Below are 6,820 nucleotides of genomic sequence, written 5' to 3'. Positions count from 1 at the left end.
TCGTGGGGCAGGAGGCTGTTGGGCCGCCGGGGATCAACCCTTCCCATCCCCACCCTACTCCTCCCCCCCCCCCCCCAAAAAACTCCACCATCATCTCCTCACCACCACCCCCCCACCCCCCCCCCCGCTCTTGCCAGCAGCCCCTGGCCCCCCGCCAAACTTTGTCTTCATTCATGAGAGCTCCTTTCCTCTGATGCTATTTTAACTGTTTCCTTCCCAAACGCAGCCCCTTGGGTCCTCCATCTTCTGAGGCTCTGCACAGGTGGCTTGGGGTCACCTCCACCCCGACAGCAAACCTCCCACCCCGGGCAAGGAGCTCAAGCTGCCCCTTCCCCCCCCACCCCACCGCCCTGCCTGACCGCCGGGGAGGGCTGTGGCACAGAGCAGCAGCAGAGGGAACTCTGCTCCAGCTTCTCTTCACAGCATCCCCCAGGAAGGGTTGGGGTGCAGAAGCCTTTCAAGCTCCTTCAGTCCAATCCTTCTCTAACTCCCTCAGTCCAATCCTCCTCGAACTCCTTCACTCCAACCCTGCTCCAACTCTTTCAGTCCAACCCTGCTCCTCCATCTCCTTCACTCCAACCCTGCTCCAACTCTTTCAGTCCAACCCTGCTCCAACTCCTTCACTCCAACAACTCCTTCACTCCAACCCTGCTCCAACTCCTTCATCACTCCATCCTTTCTCCATCTCCTTCAGTCCAACCTTACTCCAACTCCTTCGCTCCAACTCCTTCGCTCCAACCCTGCTCCAACTCTTTCAGTCCAACCCTGCTCCTCCATCTCCTTCACTCCAACCCTGCTCCTCCATCTCCTTCACTCCAACCCTGCTCCTCCATCTCCTTCACTCCAACCCTGCTCCAACAACTCCTTCACTCCAACCCTGCTCCAACAACTCCTTCACTCCAACCCTGCTCCAACAACTCCTTCATCACTCCATCCTCTCTCCATCTCCTTCAGTCCAACCCTGCTCCAACTCCTTCACTCCAACAACTCCTTCACTCCAACCCTGCTCCAACAACTCCTTCACTCCAACCCTGCTCCAACAACTCCTTCATCACTCCATCCTCTCTCCATCTCCTTCAGTCCAACCTTGCTCCAACTCCTTCGCTCCAACCTTTTTCCAACCCTGCTCCAACTCCCTTTCACTCCAACCCTGCTCCTCCAACTCCTTCACTCCAACCTTTCTCCACCTCCTTCAGTCCAACCCTGCTCCAACTCCTTCACTCCAACCCTGCTCCAACTCTTTCACTCCAACCCTGCTCCTCCAACTCCTTCACTCCAACCCTGCTCCAACAACTCCTTCACTCCAACCTTGCTCCAACAACTCCTTCAGTCAACCCTGCTCCAACAACTCCTTCACTCCAACAACTCCTTCAGTCCAACCCTGCTCCAACAACTCCTTCACTCCAACCTTTCTCCAACTCCTTCATCACTCCATCCTTTCTCCAACTCCTTCACTCCAACCCTCCCCTAGCTCCACCAAGGCTGGGGCTCAGCCATGGCCCTCAGCACCACAGCTCTGCAACCCCCCCAGGGCTGGGGATTCAGCCACCTCCCTGGGCAGCCTGGGCCAGGCTTGGAGACGCCTTTGAGCGAAGGAGTTTCTTCTCATGTCCAACCTGAACCTGCCCTGGGGCATCCTGAGGCCCTTTCTTCTTGTCCTGTCCTTCTCCCTTGGCAGAAGAGCCCCAACCCCACCTGGCTCCAGCCTCCTCTCTCAGGAGCAGCTCTCCTGGCTGCAGCCAGCTGCAGGAGCACCCTCCCCCCATTCCAGTGGCCCTGCTGCTCCCCCAGGCTGCCTTGGTCTTCCAGGTCCCTTCCAACCCAACCCCTTCCATGGTTCTCTGAATCCCCACCAGCCCCACTGCAGCCCAAAGTTCTGCACCACTTGCCCCTGCCCTCAGCTGCTGCCATCCTCTGATGTTCTGAGGACCCTTTCGAGCTCTTCCCTGCTCCCCATCCTCCTCCAGCCCTTTCAGCCTCATCTCAGGGCAGGTGGAGATTCAGCAGGGATGAAACCACTCCAGCACACCAGGGCTGAAGGCTCCTCACATCCTCCCTCTTGTCCTGTCCTTCCCCCTGCTGTGGAGGCTTCTGAAAGACCCAGCTGGGCAGGATGGGGGAGAGGTGTGGGGGACACATCCCTGCCCTGCTCATCTGATTGACTTTCAGGGTCCTTTCCTGAGGACCTGTCCTCGGGGGGGGTTCTATTTCCAGTCTGAAAGGGCTCTGAGGAGGAGCTGACAAAAGCTGCTTTGTGCTGCTCTGCTTCCCCAGCCCAGTTCATGCTCTGCAGTTGATCCAGGCTGGAGAAGCCTCTCCCTGCTCCCATCAGGGGCTGAGCACAGGGGGCCTGGGCTTTTGCAGACAGGCAGCACACAGGGGGTGGGGGCCAAAGGGCCTGCAGGGTGCCAAAGGGCCTGCAGGGTGCCAAAGGGCCTGCAGGGTGCCAAAGGGCCTGCAGGGTGCCAGGCTTCCAAGCATCCCCAGGTAAGCAAGAGGCAGGATGGGAGCACCTGGAGCTGATGTGCTGGGATGAGATGCTTGGGAGGTTAGAACTGTCACAGCCACAGCATGGCTCAGGATGGAAGGGAGCTCAGAGATCATCTGCTCCAACCTCCCTACCACGGGCAGGGACAGCTCTCAGCTAGGCTGAGCTGCTCAAGGCCTCATCCCATCCTTGAGCACCTCCATCCACAGCCTCCCTGGGCAGCCTTGTGCCAGGCTCTCCCCAGCCTGGCACTGCAGAACTTCTTCCTCAGCTCCACTCTCACCCTGCTCTGCCTCAGCTCCAAACCCTTCCCCCTTGGCCTGCCTCAGACCCCCCTCATGCAAAGTCCCTCTGCAGCCTTCCTGCAGGATGCCTTCAGGCACTGGAAGGCAGCTCTGAGGCCCCCCCCTGGAGCCTGCTCTCCAGGCTCCATGTGGAGGCTCTGTGGAGGGAGAAGAAGTCCCCAACCCCCAGCCCCAGGCTCTTCACAGCCTCCTCCACCCGGGCTGGGTCTAATTTTAGAGAGGAGGCCCTGGAAGCTCTCTCTCCTCACACCCCAGCATTCCAAACCCTGCTTCTCCAGAAGGGTGCTGGGCATGGCCTGGATACCACCCGGATAAAGTTCCACAACCCCAAGGCAGAGCTGGGGAAGCAGGAGCTGGAGTGGGGCCTCAGCCCCTGTGCCTCAGGACAGCTCCAAACCCACCCCAGCCCCACTGCTGGGAAGGATGGAGGAAGAGGGAAGGAAGCTCAGCACTGCAGCTCCCTCCCTGCCCCACTTCCCCAGGGCTGGGGATGAGCTTTCACAGAGCCATGGACTGGGCTGGGTAGGACCACAAGGTTCCAACCCCCCTGCCATGCCCAGGGACACCTCCCACCAGCCCAGGCTGCTCAAGGCCTCATCCAGCCTGGCCTGGAGCATCTCCAGGGAGGGGGCAGCCACAGCCTCCCTGTGCAGCCTGTGCCAGGGTCTCCCCAACCTTACTGTCCAGAATTTCTGCCCAACACCAGGGCAAGGGAGAAGCCACCACCAGCCCCAACCACCTTGCAGAGAGCTTGGATAGCAGCAGGGCAGCACCCCCCCAGGTGCTGAGCTCCATTTCAGCCTCAACTGAACTTGAAATCCATCAAATTCCCTCTTTAAAAACCTCAGGAGCAGGCAAACACAAAGAGCTGCAGCCCCACTTGCCAGCAGGCTCTGCCCTCCCCCCCCCCCCCAGCCACATCAGGGCAAGCTGGGGTGGCCAAGAGCCAGGTCCCCAGAGTCCCCCCTTGCACTCCTTTGAAGCCCCAGTTCCAGAGCAATCCTCTTTACAGGGAAAAGCCATCCCTGGGAGTCTCTCCCTTCCCAGTGACCCAGATAAGGAGCGGCTCCAGCTCCCCCAGCAACCAGGAGCCACGGCAGGAGGAGCTCTCCCCAGGAAGAGGAGCCACACAGGACCACAGCTCCTCACTCAGCCATGGCAACCTCCTGCAGAAAGCAGAGGAATATCGAGGGCTGCTCTTTATTAAAGAGCCAAACCCCTCTGAGTCACTGGAGAGCAGGAGAAAGGGAGCCAAAAAGCTGACCCCCCGGCAGGGAAGGAGCCCTGGGCCCGGGGCAACACCTCAGCCCCTCAGCACTGCACACCACCCTAAGCTCACAGAACCCTGGAATTCTTTGACAGGACCTGCAGAGCTCACCCAGTCCAAGCCCTGCAGCCAGCAGGGACAGCCCCAACCAGAGCAGGCTGCTCACAGCCCCAACCAAGCTGAGCTGGGCTGGTGCCAGCCCTGGGGGGCATCTCCCACCCCTCTGGGCAGCCTGAGCCAGGCTCTGCCCAGCCTCAGCAGCACCAATTGCTCCTCCCTCTCCACTCTCCATCTCCCTCTTGCACTTCCAAACCATCCCTCCCCTTGTCCCTGCCACCACAGGCCCTGCTCCAAACTCTGTCCCCAGCTTTTTGCTCAGCACTGGGAGGATCTCCAGAAGGTTTCCCTGGAGCCTTCTCCTCTCCAGGCTGAACTCCCCTCAAGGCAGAGGGCTTCCAGCCCTGCCCCAGCACTGCTGTGGCCTCCTCTGGCCCCTGCTCCAACAGGTCCCTGCCTGTGCTGAGGGCTCCAGAGCTGCCCCCAGCACTGCAGGGGTCTCAGCAGGGCACAGCAGAGGGGCACAATCCCCTCCCTGCCCCTGCTGCCCAGGCTGCTGGGGACCAGCCCAGGGCACAGCCGGGACTGGGCTGGCAGCGCTCGGTGCCAGCTCCTCACCCTCAGGTCCTTCTCCTCAGGGCTGTTCCCAGACCCATCCAGCCCCCAGTTTGTGCTGCACTGGGAACTGCCCCCACCCAGCTGCAGGCCCTTGCCCTTTGGCCTGGTTGAACCCCAGGAGCTTCACAAGGTCCCACTCCTCCAACTGGCCCAGGTCCCCCCTGGACGGATCCTGCCCTGGCTGCGCCGCTCCTGACGCCGCAGCAGCCACAGCTCAGCCCACGGCTGCAAACCCACCCAGAGGTAACCTACATGCCACAGAAAAGCCTCCAGGAATGGAACCTGGGCCATCTGGAACCTGCCTCCTGCAAAAACCTCCAGACTGAGGAGCAGAAGATGGGAGAGAGCCCCCAGGGCAGCTCGGGAGAGGTGGGAGCAGAGGGAGCCCCACGCTGCCAGCTGGGGCACGGCGGCTCCCTGGAGCTCCTTCCCCACACTCCAGAGCTGGGAGCCCTCAGCAGCATGTGGCAGGGGCTGGCAGGCTTGGGTCCTGCACAAGAAGGGAAGTTGTCCAGGGGGGATTTGGGTTTATGGCCAGCCAGTTGCCCTCCTTGTTCTGTTTGAACAGAAACATTGTGCTGTTAGGGCACAACCACGACGCAGAGAGACACAGAGCTGGGGCTCCCCCCCCAAATACAGCACTCAAGGAACCCAACCAGCACCCAAAGGGTCCAACCAGCACCCACATCCAGCACCCAAAGAGTCCAACATCCCCAAATCCAGCATCCAAAGAGTCCAACCAGCATCCAAAGAGTCCAACCAGCACCCAAAGAGTCCAACACCCCCATATCCATCACCTAAAGAATCCAACCAGCACCCAAAGAGTGCAACCAGCACCCACAGAGTCCAACACCCCCAAATCCAGAACCCAAAGAGTCCAACCAGCACACACAGAATCCAACCAGCACCCAAAGAGTCCAACACCCCCAAGTCCAGCACTCAAGGAATCCAACCAGCACCCAAAGAGTCCAACCAGCACCCACAGAGGCCAACCAGCACCCACAGAGGCCAGCACCCCCAAATCCAGCACCCAAAGAGTCCAACCAGCACCCAAAGCGTCCAACACCCCCAAATCCAGCACCCAAAGACTCAAACCAGCACCCAAAGAGTCCAACACCCCCATATCCATCACCTAAAGAATCCAATCAGCACCCAAAGAGTCCAACCAGCACCCAAAGAGTCCAACACCCCCAAATCCAGCACCCAAAGAGTCCAACACCCCCAAATCCAGCACTCAAGAGTCCAACCAGCACCCAAAGAGTCCAACACCCCTAAATCCAGCACCCAAAGAGTCCAACACCCCCAAATCCAGCACTCAAAGAGTCCAACCAGCACCCAAAGAGTCCAACACCCCCTAAATCCAGCACCCAAAGAGTCCAACCAGCACCCAAAGAGTCCAACACCCCCAAATCCATCACCCAAAGAGTCCAACCAGCATCCAAAGAGTCCAACCAGCACCCAAAGAGTCCAACACCCCCATATCCATCACCCAAAGAGTCCAACCAGCATCCAAAGAGGTCCAACCAGCACCCAAAGAGTCCAACACCCCCACATCCAGCACTCAAGGAATCCAACCAGCACCCAAAGAGTCCAACACCCCCAAATCCAGCACTCAAGGAATCCAACAAGCAACCCAAAGAGTCCAACACCCCCAAATCCAGCACTCAAGGAATCCAACCAGCACCCAAAGAGTCCAACACCCCCACATCCAGCACTCAAGGAATCCAAACCAGCACCCAAAGAGTCCAACACCCCCACATCCAGCACTCAAGGAATCCAACCAGCACCCAAAGAGTCCAACACCCCCACATCCAGCACTCAAGGAATCCAACCAGCACCAAAGAGTCAACCCCCAATCCACCTAATGAATCAACAGCACCCACAGAGTCCAAACAGCACCCAAAGAGTCCAACCAGCACCCAAATCCAGCACCCAAAGAATCCAACCAGCACCCAAAGGGTCCAACCAAGACCCAAAGAGTCCAACACCCACAAAACCATCACTCAAGGAACCCAACCAGCACCCAAAGAGTCCAACACCCCAAATCCAGCACCTAAAGAATCCAGCACCCCCAAACCCAATACC

This window comes from Melanerpes formicivorus, unplaced genomic scaffold (genome assembly GCF_026170545.1).
Source record: "Melanerpes formicivorus ecotype bairdi unplaced genomic scaffold, bMelFor1.0.p_v2 SCAF_1944, whole genome shotgun sequence".
Classification (NCBI taxonomy): domain Eukaryota; kingdom Metazoa; phylum Chordata; class Aves; order Piciformes; family Picidae; genus Melanerpes; species Melanerpes formicivorus.
Note: the sequence above shows the minus strand (reverse complement) of the source record.